Source organism: Lipotes vexillifer, unplaced genomic scaffold, assembly GCF_000442215.2.
Source record: "Lipotes vexillifer unplaced genomic scaffold, Lipotes_vexillifer_v1.1 scaffold272, whole genome shotgun sequence".
Taxonomy (NCBI): Eukaryota; Metazoa; Chordata; class Mammalia; order Artiodactyla; family Lipotidae; genus Lipotes; species Lipotes vexillifer.
The window spans coordinates 2,376,579-2,402,123 of NW_006772469.1; the positions used below are offsets into that span (position 1 = coordinate 2,376,579).

General features: G+C 36.0%; 1 protein-coding gene across 3 annotated transcripts in view; it reads right to left on the reverse strand.

Moving 5' to 3' along the window:
* CFAP299 (cilia and flagella associated protein 299) overlaps positions 1–25,545 on the reverse strand; it is a 633,581-nt gene that overhangs the window by 134,988 nt on the left and 473,048 nt on the right. The window lies entirely within an intron of this gene.

The following is a 25,545-nucleotide window of genomic DNA, read 5'->3' on the forward strand; positions in this document are numbered from 1 at the left end:
TGTACTTAAGGTATACAACATGATTTGATATACACAGTGAAATGACATCTACATCACATTTTAATGTGAAATTCATTGTTTTTAGTTCCTTATGTCAAAGTGTTACCAAGGCTCTCCAAATCTCTATTCCAATAGTTCTCTTTGATCTGCTTTTTCCAATTTCAGCAAATTATTGTACATCTAGATTATTTTTTTTGGTGGGTGAAGGTGACTTGATACAACAGTTCCTTATATTTCCTTGAGAGAATGTAAAAGAATCTAATGATATGTTAAAGAGAATAGTAATGATGCATTTACAGTTGAACTTTAATATTTTATTACCAGCTAAGATGTTGTCAGATAGAGCAATGGAACCAAACATAATATAGTAGACATAAGTACATATAAAATAATTTAGTATATGAAAAAGTAGTGTTTTGAAACAGAGGTAAAAGAACAGTTTATTCAATAAAAAGCTATTGGAAAAAAAACTGGCAAACTATTTGGACCCAAGCAAAAGAAAATTTTTAAAAATCATTTTCTAAAATCAAAATAGATTACATATTGATTAAAGCTGATTAAAATATAAAAGGAAAACTATGTAAACACTAGAAGAAAAATAATAGCACTAGAAGAAAGTTGGGATGATGATGAACATAACGAACATGCCACCAAAGCCATAAATTAAAAAAAAATATTCCATAATAAAAAGTTTTTTAAAAACCTTGATTTTAAGACACAGATAAAATTAAGAGGCAAAAAAAAAGTTTGGGAAAAAATAGTTGAACCTACCTATAAAAATGTTTTTGAACAAGAAATAATTCTAATTACATACTACGTGTCAGATTTGTCCTGTATGTGAATCACTGATAAAGTTTCTAGTCTAGTGGAATTAAACATATTTTATTATATTAAACAAATATCCACATGGGTGAATATAGAGTTAGAATCTATGATAAGATCTGTGAGGAAAAATTGCATGATGGTATAAAAAAATAATACCAAGGCAATCTAATTTGTATTTTGGGGTCAAGAAGATCACATTAAGGTAGCTGGATTTGTAATGTAATTTTAGTATTCATATTAATACTTTAAAGCCAATTAATTTTAATTTATTCATATATCAGTACTTATAAAATATATAAACTGTGAATATATACATGTAAATTATATTATCATTTGTATATCAGTCTGTATATTAATATACTATATATTATATCCCATGTATTCTCATCACTTGATGAGAAGAAAGGGAATGGATTCACATTAGCACAATTCATAAGAATGAAATGCATATCAAAACTCCAATCTATTAATTTTCACAGAGTATATAACTGACATGAGGACCAAAATATTTGTCTTGGCTGACAGTTGAAAAAAATCTCCTTGTGAAAACAAACTGATACCAGAAGGCTTCTTGATTTGTATCGTATCAGGGAAAAAAAGTGATGGTACTAAAAGATACCTGCTTTCAAATCGAAATAGTCCCATTATACCATTTTCTATATTAGAATGATGCATTTTCCTTTACTGCTGAAGGTACACTGATAATTTTTTTCCAGACTTAATGTAGTTTCTACATTTTATTTTATTTTTCTTATAGTTTAATTATTGGTTCTAAATTTGGAAGAATCTTATCCACAACCATTCACAAATCATTTGCAGGGTGAGTTGCTCCTGGGGAAATTCTGCATATATTTTATATGAATTATTATCCTAAAGAGGATGTCTTTTTTAAAAACCTTATTCTCTAATTCTGATGTACTCTACTAATTCATTGACTTTACGAGTGTCTTTGTAGAAATGGTTTGTCAGATAGGAGTTTTATGATTATGTTGTAATAATTTTTTTCTGATTTCAAAATGTTTTTGTTGATACAATTATCTTTGGAAAGTAGCAAAATATTTCTTATTTTTAATGTTACAAGTATTGTAAAAATATTTTATTGGTAAAAAATATTCACTGCAGTTTTCCATCACCACTCCCAACCCTAGTTTAATTCCTACTCAGAGGGAAACAATGTTAAAAATTTGACATATACCTTTCTAACCCTTTACCTATGCACTCACATTTAATCATATGTACTATACACAACGTTCAAACATAACTGTGGTCACAATTTACACATTATTCCGCTACTTGCTATATTTTATTTTTATGATTGACTTGGAGAACGTTTTAGGGCTCCACAGTATGCTTATAACAAGTTGATGGCTATAGTACCTATTTTAATAGATAATTGCTATTAATGTTTATTGTGATTAGCAATGTTTGCTACCTTATTTTTCCTGCCATCTTATTAATTTTTAAACAAATGTCTCATCACTTAATACCATTATATATTTAGTTTGATGTCTTCCTCTTTCTTGAGTTTTTTCATGTTTATTATTTCAACCTTCTTATATATTAAATATAACTAGAAAAGAAAGGGTCTGTAGTTAGTTACTTTCTGAGACCTGATTCTGAAAATTATTTTCAATATTGGGAGTTTCTTTTATTTCTTTGTTTCTTTCTTTCCTTGCATTTTCTCAGTCCTGTCCTTCTAGAACTCCTATTAGACAAATAGTGGAAATCGTAAATTTATCTTTTGTGCTTTGGCTTTTCTTTCACATTTTCCATCTCCAGGTCCTTTTGTGTTACATTTTAGAGATTATTTTGATCTTCCAGCTCATCAATTCAATCTTCAAAATTCATCTATTTTGTGCTTCAACCCATATATATATATATATATATATATATATATATGAAGCTGTATTATTTAGATTATCACTTATATCAATCAGGGTTCCAGCTGCCCTCTGGATAGATTAGGTAGAAAAAGGTTAATAGATTAAATTAGATGTTTACAAAATCATCTGAAGATCAGGAGGAGCAGTCCGTAATTGGGAAGTCCTGGAACAACTCGCAGAGCATGACAGAACTGGCCAGGCTGAGGGCTGCTACTTGTGCTGCTGTGAAGCATCTGCCACCACAACTGCTGGCTCCATGTCTAAGTGCCTCAGTCCCAGCTCAGGGATAAGGTGTCATTACGTTACATCTCTGCTGGCTACAGAACATGCAGCCTCAGCCATGACATATACCAGTAAACAGATGTCACGTGCTGCTTCTGAATGCCCCTGAAGCCAGAGGACAGACATTTGGAACTCTGCTAGAGCTGCCTCAGAAAAGCCAAATGCCTCCCTGACTGTACTTGCCAGCAGACACAACAAAAGCAGCTCAAGTGTGGCCTCCACCTCAGCATGTTCACGTCTGCCTTCCAAACTTCACACATTGCATTCTCCTTTTAAGAATCCATCTAGGTCCCACACAGATACCTAGAGGGAAAGGAGTTTGAGAAATACAGACCTCCCAGTCTCTAGCATGCAATAGGGTATGTTACAAAGAGGTTGGAACAGAGTTGAGAAAGGAAATCTGCTGCATTTGCCACATCATAGTTTTAATTTTACAAAGGTTTATTTCTCTTTCTTAGTAGCTTAACTTTATTTTATAGATGCAATATCTTCTCAACTCTAAGTACATTAAATGCCAATTTTAAAGTTTTTCTCTGTTTGGTTGCTAATTCTTCTGTTGAGTTTGGCACTTCTCTTTGGCTATTGGTTTTCATCAAATGTTTGGCAAGTTTGTTTATTTGTTCATATTTGTACTCAATAATTCCAGTTTGCCTTTGGGCAATGTAGGTGCTGACTGCATCGGCCAACTTCTTCCAACTGGTGTGTGTGTGTATGTTTGTATGTGTGTATGTATACGTGTGTGCACAGAACACGTATCCATTTGAGATGTATGGGTGGCATGTCTTCTAGATTTTATGTGTCTCGGGGCACTATCCTGATACCTGGCTCAGAATTTTCAATGCAAACTTTATCCTAGGAGCAAATTTTATTCTTTATTTTATTTTTTCTACTTTACTGTCCTTATGCAGATAAGAGGTTACCTCAGACTTTGCCCGGCTTATTTTTCTAGCATCAATATTCACTAGGGACTTCCTCTCAGCCAAGCTGTTTAATTTGTTGAGAAAGAAAATGAAGATTTTTTTTTAAACCTTCATTTTAAATTAATAGCTGAAAGCAAGTAAAAAGAACTCTATTTGCTAAATACTCCAAGGAAGTATTTAAAATCACGTATGTAGAGCCTAAACTAGTTGGAGACGTTAAAATGACTCCCAAATTACAAAGAATCTTAGGAAAAAATCATATGAACACAAAACTCACTGGGGAGTTGATTTCTTGCATATTTTTCTGTGGAATGTGTGTTCTGGCTCAAGTATTCCCCTTTCGTTGAAACTATCTAAAGGCCTTCAAAATCCACTACAAACATGAAAAAAATGCCTCTCTATGGGTTTACTAATGACATGATGACACTCATGTCCATCTGGGTTTGATACCAAATGCCAACATCAAGTACACTTCCAGAGCATGAAACAGGCACATGCTTTTAACAAGTTTGGGGGTTCCTGAGGAACACGTGTGGATGTCTCAACAACATTTTAAAAGGAAAGAACATCATTAGCTCACTTGTTTAAGGGAAGTGATGAAGTGTAATTGAATTCAACTTATTCAAACACACTTTACAAATCTTTGAGCAGTAGAATTCTGCTTCTTAAAGTTCTGGGATAGTGCAATGACAAAAGACAGAGAAAGAAAAATAGTTGTGCTAAATAAAACTTGCCAGTACTTTTGAGAGATAGCTAACATATATGCAGTCACATCAGATTGTAATATGTAGAATAATGTACACCAACTTTTAAAAACATAATTAGAAAAGAGAAAATAAACACGATCAAATGCAACCTATCTTTACTTAGCAATGATAATAAATTCAGACAAAGTGACCAAACCGATTTTACAATAAGCTAAGGACTTTTCCAATACTCCTTCAAATTTGATTTTTTTTTTTCTGGGTAAGAAATTATACCAAATTTTTGGCTGCATTGGGTTTGGCTTCATATCTATACTTATATTTCTGACAATGATTTTTGTCAGAGTGATGACGTTATTTTCATTTATTTGTTAGTTTCATAAACCCATTATGGCTACTCCACATATCCCCTCCCCACCCAATAAATGTTTAAATAAACTCTGGTTTCCTAAACTTCTGAATTCTGTGTGAATTAAATCAAAGTCTTGATTCATGTAAGTTCTGCCTCATTTGGTACAGATTTAGTTGATGAGCCATAGGTTTTATTGACAAGCCCAGAAGACTTATTATTTGGAACAGACACCTACTGCCAATAAATACACTAGGATAAAAAGAAGATGTCCTTCCTGTAAATACATATAGAGAGCCACTTTGCCTCATTGCTTGCTATCCTATATACAATGCTCCCTGATTTTCACAAAAAATCATTTGAAGAATTTAATACAGTTTTAAGAATAAACCTTTAAACTCCAGAAATATTCCTTTGTTCATGGGAACCTGCCTTTCATAAATCTAGTTGTTGAGTGATAGAAAACTGCTTCTCAGTTTATGTCAAAGACCCAGTATAATAATTTTCCTCATCTATTTAATGACAATCTGAACTTTGGTAATATAAATGTTTTCTTCTGTGTTAATAAGTGTACTGTAAGCATGTGGATTTTTACTTGCATATCAACATCTGTGCATACAGGTAGAATAAGCATTTATATGAACCCTATAATTTAATATGTGATGAGAGGTTTTCATATTAGTCTTACATTATGAAGTGTTCAGTTAAAATATTTTAAAGTTTTAAAGCAACACAGTTTTCTCCTCTAATTTAACATTTTCTGAAAGTTAATAGAACACTAAAATAGAAAATAACACTTCATGTGAAAAGTCAATAATCTCTTAAAGAAATGTCTGCAGACTTTAATGGGTATGCTTGTAAATAAATATATTAGTGATATTGTGAGACCCAAATGTGAAATATGGAACCAACATACATTGTAATGATTAATACAGAAGTCTCAACCATATTGTAGCCAGTCTTTAGTATAAAGTGATCTGAAAATTGTTCATGCAAATTATGATTAACCAAAGTGCTTCCTCTGTAGCCATTCCATTTTTAACACAAATGCTCTATTTTTCCTAGGTGAATGTTTTATTGGTTTGAAAGCAATGTAAAAACTATTCCTGCTAATTTGACCATATTGGTTGTCTGCACTGGACTGCAAGGTCCAGATTAGATTGTAAAGCTCTAAAGGTTTTCCAAGCCCTCTGCAGTGCCTTGAAAATAGTAGGTGGTTCAATAAGTACCTACTAACTAAATAAATGGAATAAATGCAAGCTACTTTTCATGATAAATTTTAGTGCTTCCACCACTTTTTAGAGCCTCTTTCTTCAGTTTAAGTGCCATTTCATCTTGGAAGCTTTCCTTGCTGAATTCTGAAACAAAGGAGGGGACTCTTTTATGTAATATGTAATCCCACTACATACAAATTTCTATCAAAACATTTGTCACCTGTACTTTAATAGTGTCAGTACATCCAACCACCTCTGCAATCTTGTGGGAGGTAGGAACTATGTGTGCAGAGAAGCTTATGGCACCTAACAGGTGACCAATAAATGCTGAAGCAAAAAAAAATCAAGGCAATCAGAAAACCGTTCCTTCCAGCTATGACTCATTGGTCAACTCAGCTTACTGGGGATAGATGATAGACACAACCTAGTCGCCATTTTTACAAGCTTAACTTTTGGAATTTTGGAATGTATAAATACATTACTGACTCATTAAAAAGAGACTTTATCTCCCACTGTTGAAACTATGTGGCTGCTACTGCAAATCCCCTTTCACATAACTTTGTTGTTCTTCAGCTACTCCATACATTGCATTTTTATGTAGTTATGACCTCCCATAATCCTGCCTTATTCTAGCTTTTTTTGATTCCCTGATTCTTTCCAAATTTCTGCCTTTGTGTTTTGTTCTGCTTTTACACCTGCTCTCCTTTTCATCCAATTTTGGCTCTGGGCCTTCAGTTTACACCAAGATTAACCTCTCAAGTCTGAAGTGCCAGATGCCTTATCTTCGATCTTTGATGCCCTTTACAACCAGCTCTCCAGTAGTGCAGCTTCTCAACTCACTGCCCTTTGAACACAAAGTGGACACACCTGACCCAGTGTCACAAATTTTTGAGTCAGTCAGCTGTGGTAAAGGGGACAGTCTGTAGCTGCAAAACTAAGTAGGCCATAAGGAGATAAAACCCATAGCCTTAGTTATGGTCTTTGAAGAAGTAACTATGAACAACTCAATGAAACAGTCACTAATACATCTGTCATATTAACTTAGATGGCAAATTTGGATTACATGTTTTCAAGCATGCAAACATTTTCATCTAAAGAATTTACATGAGAAACAAATTATTATCATAGCTGATCACAATGTATACAATTAAGTCATATGTTAAAGATAGCTACACCGTGATGGCCATATATTATATATAATATTTGTTTTGGGAAGATATCACATTTTTTGCAATTGATGATGGATACATATGCTTCTGGCTATCAGTGTGACATGTATCACTGAAAAGGTATTTAAATATACATTTTGCATATTTTAAATATATAATTTGTATACTAGCAATATCTTGATAAAAGATGATTGCAATTTAAATGAATTGTTTTGAATGGCAGATTTTTCAATAAGTTTACAGAATCATATTATTCATAAAGTTCAGAGGTGATTTGGATCAATCAATTAACATTTATCACAGCCTATGGCATTAAAATTGCTCTAAGGAGTATAAAAATGTGTGGGGATAAGATTCCAACCTTATAGGTTTATAGTCCTTCATGTGCAAAGGCAAAAAGGGAAGACAAGATAGGAACCAAATGAGTAGGGCTGATGGCCTTTCAGTGAAGGTTCAGAACAGAGAGCGTTTGCGTCAGGCTGGAGTGATTTAATTAGAGAAGTTTTGACCACATAGGGAGGAACTGAACAGAGACTTGAAAGATGGATAAAATGATGCTTACATATTGGCTTCCTGAGGCTATCATAATAAATTACCACAAACTGATGGCTTAAAATAACAGAAATTGATCACAGTTCTGGAGCTCAGAAGTCTAAAATCAAGGTGTAGGCAGGGTTAGTTCCTTCTGGCAGCTCTAAGTGAGAAAGCATCCCATGCTTCCCCCTAGGCTCTGGTGTTGCAACAATCCTTGGTGTTCCTTGGCTTGCAGATGCATCCCTCTAATCATTACCTCTGCCTTCACATGATTTTCTTTTCAGTGTCTTTCTGTGTCCTCTCTTCTTAGAAGGACACCAGACAAGAGATTTAGGGCTCACTGTAAATCCAGGATGATTTAGCCTCAAGATTCTTAAATAATTACATCTTCAAAGCTGCTATTTCCAAATAAGGTCATATTCTGAGGTTCTGGATGAACATGAATTTTGGAGGGGCACTATTCAACCCACTGCAGATGGCTAGGTAGTGCTCACAGAGGTAGAGGACTCTGATTATATTTCTTCAAGGACTCGGAAGTAACAAGTAAGTTACTAGACATCAAGATCCGTCTAAAAAATTGCAAATTCAAAAAATAATTAAAACATGGCTTGCCAGATAATATACTTCTGGAGGAAAGATTTAGCCAGAGGATACCTGGTGTGTATTCTCCAATAAACAACAACAGCAATAAAAATAGCTCTCAATTTGAGAGTGCTTACTATATGCCAAGCACTGTTATAAGTGTTTGACATGTTGATTCGTTTTTGGAATTTTCACCAAGACCCTAAAATGTGGATGAGATTATTAGAGCCACTTAGATGAAGATATTGAGCCCCTGAGTTGTTACATCACTGGCCCCCAGTCATGCAGCTGGTCAGTAATGTGACTAGACCTCAGACCTGGACAATCTGAATTCAGTAGGCCATGGACATTTCCAAACACAATATTGATGTAGCCCTATAGGAAGGGATACACCAAGAACAGGAGTTTGGGAACAGCTTTGGAAGTTTGTGAAAGCCAGGTATGGGAAGTTCTGCAAGGAAGAGAGTCACTGAAGTTTTTGGCAGGATGCATAACATGATAGAAACAAGGAAATGGGAAGATTGTGCCAATGGTTAGTGTCCGGGAGAGACTGAAGAATGAGGATCTTGATGCAATCCGTTAGGAGACATTTGCACTAAGATTCCTTGCAATCAACAGTCAAGAACTAATAAGGGCCTGAACTAGGGCAGTGGTAATTGACTCATTTCAAATATACACTTGGAAGGAATAATCCTGGCTGTGTAGAGATCTCTCATTCCCCCTCTCTCTTTCTCTTTCATAGAATTTAAAGATTCTCTCTATGCAGTTAAGAAAAAGTATGAAACATTATCGTAGAACACTTGCATGGTTTATTCTGTGGACAATTTTACTTCCTTAAAAGTTGCACCTAGATCGAAACAATGCAATCCTCCTGTTTCCACCCAAAGGATTTAGCTATAATACACTATCAACAAAATCATGAGTGATCCCTTCCCATATAATTACAGGGTGTGCCACGGTACAGATGTATCCATGCAAAGCAGGAGTAGCCTGCAATTAGTCAGAATTCTGCAGCAAATGCGGTCAGAGGCAAAAGGTTTACTCTAAATTTGACAGCTTGAGCTATAGCTATAAATAGTTTGTTGGGTTAAATTTTTTTTTTTTTTGTCTTTGTCAGGACATTTTTGCTTCATCTGAGCATTTTCTGCAAAATAGTGAGTGTTACAGCTATGGATGCCATATGTAAAAGATGTTTTTGCTTTGGATTGTTTTTCTCCCCCCACTCAAAATGGTCTGAATAATCCATTATGAAAATGTCTTTGCATTTTCCCTGCATCTGGAAGGTATGCGTATGAATTTATAATGCTTATGTGAGGCATAAGTTAGTGGCTAATCCATCTGATTGTAAATCCTGTGACTATGTACCGTGACCACATTAAAACTTAACCACAAATAAAAAGGGAGAGTGGGCTCTAACCTATAATTGTGGCTCTTAGAATCAAGACTCTTGCAAGCGTTTAGTCCTAAATGTGTCACATGTAAGAGATGCTTGAAAAATCATATTAGTTAATGTCTAACATGTGCAGCACATGAAGTGACAGGTTAGCAGCTTTTGTAATGCTTATTTTATGGAAAGAGAGAAAAGGATCACTACATACTCAGTGCAAAGGCAGTAGGGTTGACCACATAACATATACTGAAATCAAAGATCTTCACTTCACAAAACTCAATAAATTCCCTGCATGTCAGAATTAACAATGTATTTTAGAGTAATGTGGAGTATACATTTGAATTCAGAATTAAGTTTAACAATTTTTTTTCATGAAATCACAGTGATATTCTGCAGGAAACAGACTGACAACACATCACTATGTTTGGTATTTCACGTTAAACTAATGCTTCCACCATTGTGCATGCAAATGGCTTCACAAAGGTCATCCAAGGTAGCAGCATATTATGATCTATGAATGCCAAATTCCTTCTTCAAACAGAATTGTGATTAGTAACCGGCGAATCTGGTTTTGTCATAATGATAAACATATGGATCTTAGAAAATTTTAACAGCCAAATTAATTGGTTTGACTCAGTATTTCAGTATCAAAATGGAAATACTGAAATATAATCTTGTGAACTTTTGAATATTTACATATGGAATCCTTTAATTTATGCATAATATTTTAAAAAGTTCCATATTAAAAAATTAAATGCTTATGTCCCCCTTTGTTTTCTTTGCTCTTGACTAACAGGGTTTAAATTGCTCACAGTCCATAGGCAGGTTCCCTTCCTGGTTTTTCCTGTTTGTGATGTCTGCACGCAAAGTTTTGAAATAGGGCGATTCAACCAATGAGGTCTCCCCACCCACCTCCTCCCCTCAACCGTGACTTTTAATTATGACACAGTGAAATGGGTTATGTTTTCATTTTAACTCCAAGATCCACCATTACTGAACTGAGGCTCCCTAGCACGTAAGCTTTGAAATGTCTGAAAATTGTTATTCGTCAGGAGAATATAATAAATTACTATCAGAATTTTTTTTTAATGCATGCTCTTTGTCATGTTTATTCAATGTGACAGCCCTTCTTTAAACCACTTAGAGCAAAAGAACAGCATCTTTTCAGTTCATTGTGCCATAACCTAGGATTGCTACCCAGGGACCTTTATTAAAGATCAGATTTTAAGAGCATATTTTCCTACTAAAGTCTTTTTATTAAAAAGTAAATCATTTTATGTATTGTACCTGAGTCACTGAATTTTTTGAAGGATGAAATATCTCGAATGCTTTCTGATTTTTCTCTGGTGCTTCTTTGTGATGAGCACAACCTAAAATGTGCATGTTATTGCATAGTTCAATATCTATTAGTTACTTCACAACTGGCAGACATATTTATTAATTTTGAATTTAAACCAAATTAACTCCAAAAACTGCAATGTAATTCTATGTTTTGATTCGTGAGATGGTTATTTATTTACAGCATACATACATTTCACTGTAAAGATAACTTTTCTTTAAAATATTTGGCTTTATCTGTAGGCAAAATGGAGGACCAAAGCGTTTTATATTTATTCATCACCCGCATTATAAAAATTTTTTTATTTTTTATTTTTGGCTGCGATGGGTCTTTGTTGCACGCAGGCTTTCTCTAGTTGCAGCGAGTGGGGGCTACTCTTCACTGCGATGCATGGGCTTCTCATTGTGGTGGCTTCTCTTGTTGCGGAGCACGGGCTTTAGGAGCGTGGGCTTCAGTAGTTGCAGTCGCAGTGCGCGGGCTTCAGTAGTTGTAGCACGTGGGCTCAGTGGTTGTGGCTTGCGGGCTCTAGAGCGCGGGCTCAGTAGTTGTGGCCCGGGGGCTTAGTTGCTCCGCGGCATGTGGGATCTTCCTGAACTGGGGATTGAACCCGTGTCCCCTGCGTTGGCAGGTGGATTCTTAACCACTGCACCACCAGGGAAGTCCCAGTTTATATATTTAAACAAAAAAATCAGTCTTTAAAATAGAGAACCCTGTTTAAGGGGGATAATTTACTTCTAAGAGAAGAAGCACAACTTTACTTCTATAAACTGCCAGCCTTTCTTCAGTTGACAAGTTTGACACCTCATGAGTAGGTCCCAGGGTAATTCTTTCTTATCTTCAAAGCATACTTAATATGATTCAGCCTATACTTTTACAATTATTAACAAAGAAAATGATGTCTTCAGATGATTAAAAATCAACAAGATACACCCTAGAGATATTCTGGCATTTTCTACTATCTAATAGGTTTTAGATTTCCCTAATATATTATCATCTAAGAGGAAGTGAGTGCTGTGTGTGAACAGATACCTTGGAAGCCCTGTCTCCCTCAGGACCTTTGAAAGCCTTCAACTTCCTTTAGCGATGCCTGACACCTCCTTGTTAACCCAGCAAATTCCAGTTCATCCTTCAAAGCCTACCTTAAATGTCCAGGCCTTCTGTAGTTTCTACTGACTCTTCTCAATCACTGGAATTAATTATCTCTTCATTGCAGGTCCAATTGCACGGGAAAATGAACTCCACAGGGCAGGGACTTTTGCTGGTTTTGCTTGTAATGTATCTCCAGTGGTACACCTCTAGAACACTGCCAGGTTCATGATAGGAGTTCAAAAAAATTTGTTGAATGAACCTCTCTTTGTAAATTCCCTAGTATTTTCACATTATACTTTGGTTCTGTATCTGACTGCCATAGGAAAGTTTTTCAAGGATATCTTTACAACTCCAGACCCTAGCACAGGGCCTGCTACATAGCAGATGTTCAATAAATACCTAATGGACTAAAGTTTAGTAACACCGTTTTAGAAAGCAAGCAAAGGATCTTTTTCTGAAAACATAAACAGAGGTAGAAGATACGGAATTATGAATTAACCTCTTTAACAGGACTTGATGTTAAATGATAACATCGGCAGTGTGCTTGTCAATGACTGGCACATAGAATATATTCAAGAAATTGGGCATTTTCAATCACTAAATCAATCAGCATGATTTGACTTGCCTCATTTTTAAGAATGTGCAAAGAGAAGTGAGTCCACAACCTCCCTTAGTTGCTATTTAGTAGTTTACTGTTCTGGCATTTAAGACCTCCTTCTTATATCTGATTTATTATTATTTTACATGTTATTAATTATATAGTTCTCCCCAAGTATGTTATAGGATTCTTGAGTGCAGAGATTATTACATTTGTTTGTATTCTCAGAGCTTTTAGCACATTACCATGCTCTGAATAGGTATTCAAAGATTATTTGCTAGAAGTATTTTTGCTTTAATTTAAAATCACGTATTTTATGAATTAAAGAGATATAGTCCCTGATTTTGTGAAGCATTATAATTCAGTGGGAAGACCTTACTTACATCACTTTCCTCTGAAGGTTTGTGGTTCTTTTTTTTTTTTAAATGTGTGGTGACAAAAACTGCACTCTGATAAGCGTTAGAGATACAGAGTATAGTGAAATCTTGCAAGTGTTATTTTTATATTTTTTAACATCATCTAAAACAGACGCCATTCTCAAAATTTCTTTAACTTAAACACTGCACCCTGAAGTTTTTGTTTGTGTTCCAAAAATGAAAATTTTAATAATGAAAATGTAAAGTTTTGCTTCTCTCTACCTTAGTTTCTTTTATCTGTAAAATGGAAATGATAATAATGGGATGACTGCAAAAATTAAGTGATAATATAGTAAATTCTCAAATGTGGCAACACTCATTTCTTTACATCATATTTTCTGTGAGTTTGACTATTCTCAATTTGTCAAGGTCATCTGGAATTTAATAGTACTCTGACATAGTATTGTTCCTGGAAATTATTTAGAGATCAAGTATATGAATAAAGACGATAAGGAGCATGTATAATAATAGCAAATCAGTAGAAATAGTATCTAGAGAGTAGAGAAGAATGAAAGAGGCAATGGTTCAATGCTTAAATTTATGTATTATCTGCATGAAAAGTTCACAAACCACAACAGAAGTCTGTGTAACTATATGGATAAGAATAAAGTAAATTTTCTTAAGTTCAGTCATGTTTGCTAATATACTGACAATATGTATGCCTCCATTATACTCACAAGTTGATTTATGAAACCATTTTAGAGGTATTTTTCCTAATATTTCTAACGATTCCACTGTTAGATGTAAAGGTAAACAACAAATCAGCAAATTCTCATTTATCTAGATGGGTTGTGGGTGCTCCAGTTAATTGAATATTTTGATTATAAGAGTGTTATTACCTCATAATTTATACATAAATGATCAATTTTCAAGAGATTAAAGTTATAGCTGACACATAATTTAATAGTTCATTAACCACTGCTCTAAATGCTTCACATTTATTAACTCAGCTAATCCTCACAACAACCCTCAATTTCAGTTTAAGTAACTTGTCCAAAGACTCACTACTAGTAAGTGTTAGAGACAGGATTCACACCCAAGAAGACTGACTACAGAGTCGTGGCTCTTAACCCTTACATTATGTTGCACAGAGTCAGGTATAAAACACTTAGGTTAAGAAGACAATCAACTAAGACTTTCTAGATCAGAAACTATGCATCATTCTTGGAACCCTGCTCCCTCATACCCACTATCAAGTTGATAAGGTCCATTCAGCTCTACTATCAATTCCCCTTTCCATGGCACCCCCATGATCACCACTTTAGTTCAAAACCTCCTCATCCTTATAGGGACTACTGCAATAACTTCTCAGTTAGTCTGTTTGCTTCCAATCTGTCCACCTTAATCCATCTTTCAAACTGCCAACAGAGTGACACAAGTTGGTCATATTATTCCCCTGCTTAAAATATTTCTTACTGTCTATAGCTGGATCAGTCACTGTGGTGGCTGTGTGGCTATTAAAGCATTTGAAATGTGGTTAGTCCTAATTAAGATGCACCATGAGAGTAAAATACACATGGGAATTTGACAACTTGGTATAAAAAAATGTAAAATATCTCATTAGTAATTTTTTATTTTGATGATATTGAAATGGTAATAATTAGCCATATTGAGTTAAATAAAATATATTTTATATATTATGTATAAAATGCAATGTATTATTATTTTGTAGGCTAAGTATCACTAAAATTAATTTACCAGCTTTTTTCTTTCTTAATATGGCTACTAGAAAATTTAAAATTACATATGTAACTGGTGTTGTTTTCTACTGGACAGAACTGACCCATAGGATAGGATAAATGTAAGCCTCCCCTTGCTCCAGTTTCCACCTTCCTCTCCAAACCCTTAGCTGATCAATGAATCAGCCCATGGTCCAGGCTGTGATCCAGTTTGGTATACACTCTGTGACCCAGCCTGTGATACTTTTACATTCATTCAGACTTCTAAATATCCTAATCTCTTTGATGGAAAACCTTTCAATTTTTTTATTCCCTTGGTGAAATCCTAGTAACATTGCAAAACTTATTTCAATGCTTTTCTTTACGAGATCTTATCTGATCTACCCAGCTAGCATTGACCACTTCTCCATTGATGACGCTCCCATATCTATATGTATGTTAATAATTTCCCTTATTGCACTATATTGTAATCATTTGTAGACACCTATCTCCTGTAACAGGTTGAGAGTTCTCCCACAAACTCTAGATGCACTTAATAAGTGTTCATAGGATAAAAGAACATAAATGAAATTTGGAGTAAAAAATTATTATTATTATTATTATTTTTGGGGGGTATGCGGGCCTCTCACTGTTGTGGCCTTTCCCGTTGCAGAGCACAGGCTCCCGACGCGCAGGCTCAGCGGCCATGGCTCACGGGCCTAGCCGCTCTGAGGCATGTGGGATCTTCCTGGACCGGGGCACGAACCCGTGTCCCCTGCATCGGCAGGCGGACTCTCAACCACTGCGCCACCAGGGAAGCCCTAAAAAAATTATTTTGAATTATGTCCTCAACACTGATTACATAGGGGAATTTTAAACTTTTATTTAAATTCTAATATGCAGATAATGTAAGAGATTGAGCTGAAACTGTTAATTATTCTATTGTATGCCATTTGACACTCCTTTAAAAAATATATCCTTTATATCAACTTCCTTGCCATTAACTTTTTGTCAATAAAGGATATTTCCAGGTTTTATAAATAAAGATGTTTCCAGGTTTTGGTTTAAGGTTAATGAGAGATTTCAGTATAAAAGAGTTACCGAAATCATACAGATTAATAATGCAATAATGCATAATTTAGAATGGCAATTTGTTACATATTGTATTTTTTTAACCTTAGGAAATTCATTATAGTTAAATGAACAAAAATTGCTTGTATAGAAGAAAGGCCAAGTGAAAGACAGTATAATCTTTTCAAATTATACCAAGTGAGGGAGATGGAAAGAAATGAAAGAAGGCATGGTGGGGCTCATTTCAAATATTGACCTTTTTCCCAGAATTTCTTCTAAACACTGGAGGTTTCAAATATCAAAGACTGTTTTTGATGGCAGAAAAACTGGAGTGCATCTGGGAGCTTCTAAGATGGTGGAGGGAAAATCTGAAGTGCTCATAGATGACCACTAATGAACCGACATCATAGCAGCTAATAATAAAACCGAGTTGAAGGCATGTATTAGAGAACCCATAATTCTATTATTCTTTTAAAATGAAATATGATAGAATGAGAATAAGAAATGAAAAATAAACAATACCACAATCATATATACCACAACTCAAAGAACTCACCCACTTCTAAAAACATATATCTTGAGTAAATCCAGGCCTCAAAACGGATACGCTTAAGTGTTCTAAAACCTCTGTCCCATTGCATTCAAAATAAATTTAAAATTAGTTATCTACTCCCTATTTCCATTCCTACATTCCCTGCATCTAGTCTTTCTGTTGTAAAAGAAGACAGGTGTTGGAGGTAAGAATGTTTCCAAATCCTTTAATTAAAATGATGAATAAAACAATCCTATATTGAAAGTTTTAGGCTACTTCATTTTGAACATTTAAATCATGTTTTGAAAAATACAGTGTTTTGTTCTTTATGCTAATTTGTAACTTCCTGCTTCGGCAAAAATGGCTTTATAGAAACACACATGTTTCTCTGACATCAAAAAGTGCTTGCAAAACATTGTTGTGCTGAATTAGTTGAAAATGAATCAGAAACATAAGGATTGCATTTCTACTGAATGTCACAGGAGTTTGAATGTGAGAAAGCAAAGAGTGCTTTGGGCAGAATGGTTTTGAGACTTTACTTAACCCATTCTTGTGAAAGTCAGAGACATCTTTTTCTGCACAAAGGTTTGCCTCTTCCAATTTGATGGACAATCTACTTTGCTCTCTTTTGTCCTTCCCAGTTGATGCTATAACTCTACAGAGCTTGAGAAGAATCTGAAAACAATCCACCAGTGATGAGTGGAACATGACTGACACCCCTTCATGATTTCTTCTGCTAACCATGAGTAATAAAAAGCAAGATTCTGACTTAATTCATAAAACTGATTTGGAACAAATGCTTTAAAATGCAGCCTTTATTCTCTCTTATATATGTAAATTTAATGAACAGACTATCAACTTCCTGTCAACCATTTTTTTAAGTAATGACTAACAATACATTTTTCTCTTTATTTGGATTTCACTTCACAGAAAATTTCACTAAAAAATTTAGAGTAAAAGGATAAAAATCAATACATTACTTACATTTGTTATTCATGAATTTTATTTCATAATGCTTTTTTGGGGGGAGGAGTAACTATTGTAGGTAGAAAATTCTCTAAAGCATTGTTTCAAAAATTAATCATTTAGCATACAGAAAATAATTTTTGAAGCTCAAAGTTCATTGTTTTTGTTGTTGAACAAGAAATAGGTGTCCCTCAGTTACATGTTCAGGAAATAAGAAAATTGGATATCATTAGATCCCTACTTTCAGGTAAATATTATGGAAGGACCAAGCTCAGAATCTCCCTTTGATCCATAGCTAAATATGCCCAAAACATAAGATGACCAAGTTTTTAGTTAGACCTAAGAGTTGTACATGGATATATGTTGATCTTGCAAAATTCAAATTGCTTACACAAATTGGGCTGTGGAAGGGATAAATGCAGAAAATCTATCTGAACAAACATTTCAAAATACAGATTTTGTTTATGTAGGGATATAAAGAAAAGAAATTCCAAGTGTGGTTTACTTAACAACCTTCAACTATTTGCCTAACAATACTGTCTCAAACCCACAGCCACTGAAAAATGTAACATTTTCATGATTAAATAACATTATACTTAAAATTCATAATCACTATAATGAGAGCATCATATATTAACACTATGAATCACCCAGAATTTCTAGAGTTGCAACGCATTTCTACCTTTTCTAAAGGTTGTTTAATTCTTTCACTATCGCTAGGAGGCATTTTCCTACTTACTTGTCTGGTCTATCACCCATGGTTTATGAATTTAATCCAAAAGAATACTAAATCCTACTGCAACTCAGTCAGAAAATTCAACTTTCTTATGAGACCAAATCAACCCAGATACAATTTTGCTGTACAGTCCTACCAGATGCCTACAAAAGCTTTACTAAGTCAATAGTGTGAAACAGAGATTATATTCTGTTTTTTTGTTATTGAAGATCCAACTCGGTGCCACTGAGATTAGATTTTCATTTAACTTTAAATAAATAGTAATTTTAATATTCACATGTAGTAGATGACCATATTGGAAAATTATTACCTGATAAAAATTTCAAGTTACATACATAAAATTATAGGTAATAATCTGATAACACTATATAAATTTTCAGATCAAATTTATTGTAACATCCAGTTATTAATTTCAACTGATTTGGTGTGTTTTCTGTTTAGTAGCTCTTGGTCAAAGCTGTTAATATTTGATAACCCTGCTCCTTGATGTTGTCTGCCAAGATTCTAAGAACATGTGGATAATTAAGATTTATATATATAAAATATATATTTGTCAATATTTCCTTGAGAGAGAATATGGTCTCAATTTCCTTTTTCAGTGAGCTTCTATAGTTTATATTGATCATTTATGTAGGCAACAGTACACCTGAACTCCTTGAAATCTTTACTCATTGGTCATTATTCCCAGGCTCATTTTCTTTCTAAAGTCAGCTCGCACCTATTTAAGGGTTTGCAAAAGTGCAGTAAAGTGAAGACTGGGGGGAGAGGTGGAGTCAAGATGGCGGATGAGAAGGATGTGGAACTCATATCTCTGCACAAATAGGACACCTACCAGGCACTGGTGGGGGAACACGGACACCTAAGGGGATGGGAGGAGCCCCCAGTGACCGGGTAGGATGTGGGGCGTGGGGGGGGGTGAGGGGGAGGAGAAGGGGAGGCAGGAGGGGACTGGCGCCCCTGAGGGGCGGCTTGGGGAGGGGAAGGGAGCCCATGCCTGAAAGGGGAAATTGGGGGACCACTGCAAGGGCAGAGGATCAAAAAGGGAGTGTGGCCAGGTTTCCCCTGCCCATTTGGGCCCCCCGGCAACCTGCTGAGATCCCAGGCCTGATCCTCTGTACACGGAAGCCCCCTCTAGACGCCAGCATCCTAAGGGAGTGGGAGGGAGGGAAGGCAGAGCAAAAGTAAAGGCCAGACCTATGGGACCATGACCTGTGAGGGGTGGCTGGGGGAGGGGAGGAGTTCCTACACCCAGTGGGACCCACCCACGGTTAGGGGTCCAGCAGGGTTGGGGGAGACCCTGAGGAGGGGAGCACAGAGGAACGGAATGTGGCCAGTGATTTCCCTGTCCACTTACTTGCCGGGGAGACTGTTGGGCTCCCAGGCCTAATCCTCTGCCCTTGGAGCCGCCCTCCAACCATTCAGAGCCCAAGACCCGCCCCTACAACCCCACCCAGGGCCCTATCTCTACACTTGGAGACCCCCTCTGAGACCCCCTCCAACTGTGCTGGGCCTAACCCCCACCCACACACCCTCACCCAGGGCCTTACCTATAAACTCCAGAACTCCACATTCCAGAGGCCCCCCCTTTAGACGTGCTGCCTCTCCCCTTCCACGCACATCCTAAGCAGAGGCCCCGCTCTGCGCTTGAACGTAGCCCCGCCTAGGCCCCGCCCCCAAGGGTTTTTCCAGCTGCATGGGTCCTGAGCCAAGGCCCCCCCCAGCCACCTAGGTCCTGCCCTACCCTAAACCCCTCCCCTGCCTAAGTTCCACCCCCGCCTAAACTCTGCCCCCATACCCAAGGCTTTTTTTTTTTTTTTCTTCTTTTAGGTTGGGGTTCTTTCTCCTTGTTGTCGCTGATTCATTTATATTTTTATTTTTTCTAATAAATCTTTTACTGTTCTAATTTTATTTTATTCTTTATACTTTGTTATTGTTCTGCTTCTTTTGGTTTGTGCCCACCCCCACTTTTTTTTTCTTTTTTCTGTTGTGGTTTTGTTTTACCTTGTTGCAGTTGTTTCAATTATATTTTTATTTTTCCTAATATATTTTTTATCTTTCTAATTTTATTTTATTTTTATTCTTTGTTATTGTACTGCGCCTTTTATTCTTTTTTCTTTTTCTTTTTTTTTTTTTGCCATGCCACGTAGCTTGTGGGATATTTGTTCCCAGGCCAGAGGTCGGCCAGAGCTCCTGTGGTGGGAGCACAGAGTCCAAACCACTTGACTAACAGAGAACCTCAGACCCCAGGGAATATTAATCAGAGTGAGGCCTCCCAGAGGTCCTCATCTCAGCACCAAGACCTGGCTTTACCCAACTGCCCACAAACACCAGTGCTGCACACCTCAGGCCAAACAACCAGTAAGACAGGAACACAGCCCCATCCATCAAAAAATAAAATGAAATGACAAAAAAATATGTTACAGATGAAGGAGCAAGGTAGAAACCTACAAGATCAAATGAATGAAGATGGGATAGGCAACCTACATGAAAAAGAATTCAGAGTAATGATAGTAAAGATGATCTAAAATCTCAGAAACAGAATGGAGAAAATACAAGAAATGTTTAACAAGGATCTAGAAGAATGAAAGAGCAAACAAACAGTGATGAACAACATAGTAACTGAAATTAAAAATATTCTAGAAGGAATCAATAGCAGAATAACTGAGGCAGAAGCATGGATGAGTGAGCTGGAAGATAAAAGGGAGGAAATAACTGCTGGGGAGCAGAATAAAGAAAAAAGAATGAAAAGAATTGAGGACAGTCTTAGAGACCTCTGGGACAACATTAAATGCACCAACATTTGAATTATAGGGGTCCCAGAAGAAGAGAAAAAGAAAGGGTCTGAGAAAATATTTGAAGAGATTATGGTCAAAAAATTCCCTAACATGGGAAAGGAAATAGTCAATCAAGTCTAGGAAGCACAAAGAGTCCCATACAGGATAAACCCAAAGAGAAGCATGCTGAGACACATATTAATCAAATTATCAAAAATTAAATACAAATAAAAAATATTAAAAGCAGCAAGGGAAAAACATCAAATAACCTACTTGATGGAATGTTAAGGGAATCCCCATAAGCTTAACAGCTGATCTTTCCGCAGAAACTATGCAAGCCAGAAGGGAGTGGCAAGACATATTTAAAGAGATGAAAGGGAAAAACCTACAACCCAGATTACTCTACCTGGCAAGGATCTCATTCAGATTTGACAGAGAAATCAAAAGCTTTACAGACAAGCAAAAGCTACGAGAATTCAGCACCACCAAACCAGATTTACAACGAATGCTAAAGGAACTTCTCTAAGCGGGAAACACAAGAGAAGAAAAAGACCAACAAAAACCAGCCCAAATCATTAAGAAAATGGTAATAGGAACATACATATCAATAATCACCTTGAATGTAAATGGATTAAATGCTCCCACCAAAAGACACAGACTGGCTGAATGGATACAAAAAAAGACCCTTATATACGCTGTCTACAAGAAACCCTCTTCAGACCTAGGGACACGTACAGACTGAAAGTGAGGGGATGGAAAAAAAGATATTCCATGCCAATGGAAATCACAAGAAAGCTGGAGTAGCAATACTCATATCAGATGACTTTAAAAAAAAGAGTGTTACAAGAGATAAGGAAGGACACTGCATAATGATCAAGGGATTATTCCAACAAGAAAACATAACAATTATAAATATTTATGCACACAACATAGGAGCAATACATAAGGCAAATATAAACAGCCGTAAAAGGAGAAATCGACAGTAACACAATAATAGTGGGGGACTTTAACACTCCACTTACACCAATAGACAGATCACTCAGAAAGAAAATAAATAAGGAAACACAAGCATTAAATGACACAATAGACCAGATAGACATAACTGATATTTTTAGGACATTCCACCTGAAAGTGGCAGAATACACTTTCTTTTCAAGTGCACACAGAATGTTCTCCAGAATAGATCACATCTTGGGTCACAAATCAAGCCTTGGTAAACTTAAGAAAACTGAAATCATATCAAGCATCTTTTCCAACTACAATGCTATGAGACTAGATATCAATTACAGAAAAAAACTGTAAACAATACAAACAATGGAGGCAAACAGTGCACTGCTAAATAACCAAGAAATCACTGAAGTAATCAAAGAAGAAATTAAAAAATACCTAGAAACAAATGACAATGAAAACATGACGATCCAAAACCTATGGGATGCAGCAAAAGCAGTTCTAAAAGGGAAGTTCATAGCAATTCAAGCTCACCTCAAGAAACAAGAAAAATCTCAAATAAACAATCTAACCTTACATCTAAAGCAACTAGAAAAAGAAGAACAAAAACACCCCAAAGTTAGTAGAAGGAAAGAAATCATAAAGATTAGAGTGAGATGAATGAAATAGAAATGAAGAAAACCATAGCAAAAATAAATAAAACTAAAAATTGGTTCTTTGAGAAGATAAACAAAATTGATAAACCTTTAGCCAGACTCATCAAGAAAAAAAGAGAGAGGACTCAAATCCATAAAATTAGAAATGAAAAAGGAGAGATTACAGCTGACACCGCAGAAATACAAAAGACCATAAGAGATTACTACAAGCAACTATATGCCAATAAAATGGACAACCATGAAGAAACGGGCAAATTCTTGGAAAAGTACAACCTTCCAAGACTGAACCAGGAAGAATTAGAAAATATGAACAGACCAATCACAGGTAATGAAACTGAAACTGTCATTAAAAATCTTCCAACAAACAAAAGTCCAGGACCAGATGGCTTCACAAGAAAATTCTGGCAAACATTTAGAGAAGAGTTAACACCTATCCTTCTCAAACTCTTCCAAAAAAATTGCAGAGGGAGGAACACTCCCAAACTCGTTCTATGAGGCCACCATCACTCTGAAACCAAAACCAGGCAAAGATATCACAAAAAAAGAAAATTATAGACCAATATCATGGGTGAACATAGATGCAAAAATCCTCAAGAGAATACTAGCAAACAGAATCCAACAACACATTGAAAGGATCACACACCATAATCAAGTGGAATTTTCCCCAGGGATGAAAGTATTCTTCAATGTATGTAAATCAATCAGTGTGATACACCATGTTAACAAACTGAAGGATAAAAACCACATGATCATCTCAATAGACGCAGAAAAAGCTTTTGACAAAATTCAACACCATTTATGAAAAAGAGTATCCAGAAAGTGGGCATAGAGGGAACCTACCTCAACATAATAAAAGCCATATATGACAAACCCACAGCAAACATCACTCTCAATGGTGAAAAACTGAAACCATCTCCTCTAAGATCAGGAACAAGACAAGGATGTCCACTCTAGCCACTATTATTCAACATAGTATTGGAAGTCCTAGCCACAGCAATCAGAGAAGAAAAAGAAAAGGAATACACATTGAAAGAGAGGAAGTAAAACTTTCACTGTTTGCCAAGACATGATACTATACATAGAAAATCCTAAAGATGCCACCAGAAAATTACTAGAACTAGTCAATGACTTTGGTAAGGTTACAGGATACAAAATTAATGCACAGATATCTCTGGAATTCCTATACACTAACAATGAAAGATCAGAAAGAGAAATTAAGGAAACAATCACATTTACCATCACAACAAAAAGAATAAAATACCTAGGAATAAACCTACCTAAGCAGCCAAAAGACCTGCACTGAAAAAACTATAAAACACTTATGAAAGAAATCAAAGATGACACAAACAGATGGAGAGATATACCATGTTCTTGGATTGGAAGAATCAATATTGTGAAAATGACTCTACCACCCAAAGCAATCTACAGGTTCAATGCAATCCCTATCAAATTACCAATGGCATTTTTTTTTTTTTTTTTGCGGTACACGGGCCTCTCACTGTTGTGGCCTCTCCCGTTGCAGAGCACAGGCTCCGGACGCGCAGGCTCAGCAGCCATGGCTCACAGGCCCAGCCACTCCACGGCATGTAGTATCTTCCCAGACTGGGGCACGAACACACGTCCCCTGCATCGGCAGGCGGACTCTCAACCACTGCGCCACCCGGGAAGCCCACCAATAGCATTTTTCACAGAAGTAGAAGAAGAAATTTTACAATTTGTATGGAAACACAAAAGACCCCGAATAGCCAAAACAATCTTAAGGAAAACAGAGCTGGAAGAATCAGGCTCCCTGACTTCAGACTATATTACAAAATTACAGTAATCAAGACAGTATGTACTGGCACAAAAACAGAAATATAGATCAATGGAACAGGATAGAAATCCCAGAGATAAACCCCCTCACATATGGTCACCTTATCTTTGACAAATGAGACAAAAATATACAATACATGTAAAAGAATGAAATTAGAACACACCCTAACACCTAACAAAAAAACCCTCAAAATCTGTTAAAGACCTACATGTAAGGCCAGACACTATAAAACTCTTAGAGGAAAACATTGGCAGAACACTCTATGACATAAAATCACAGCAAGATCCTGTTGACCCACGTCCTAGAGTAATGGAAATAAAAACAAAAATAAACAAATGGGACCTACTGAAACTTAAAAGCTTCTGCACAGCAAAGGAAACCATAAACAAGATGAAAAGACAACCCTCAGAATGGGAGAAAATATTTTCAAACAAAGCAACAGACAAAGGATTAATCTCCAAAATATACAAGCAGCTCATGTACCTCAATATCACAAAAACAAACAGCCCAATCCAAAAATGGGTGGAAGACCTAAATAGACATTTCTCCAAAGAAGACATACAGATGGCCAACAAATACATGAAAAGATGCTCAAGATCACTAATCATTAGAGAAATGCAAATCAAAACTACAATGAGATATCATCTCACACCGGTCAGAATGGCCATCATAAAAAAATCTAGAAACAATAAATGCTGGAGAGGGTGTGGAGAAAAGGGAACCCTCCTGCACTGTTGGTGGGAATGTAAATCGATATAGCCACTATGAGAAAGAATGGAGGTTTCTTAAAAAGCTAAAAACAGAACTACCATATGACCTAGCAATCCCACTACTGGGCATATACCCTGAGAAAACCATAATTCAAAAAGATACATGTACTACAATGTTCACTGCAGCACTATTTACAATAGCCAGGACATGGAAGCAACCTAAGTGTACATCAACAGATGAATGGATAAAGAAGATGTGGCACATATATACAATGGAATATTACTCAGCCTTTAGAGCAACGAAATGGAGTTATTGTAGTGAGGTGGATGGAGCTAGAGACTGTCATACAGAGTGAAGTAAGTCAGAAAGAGAAAAACAAATACCAT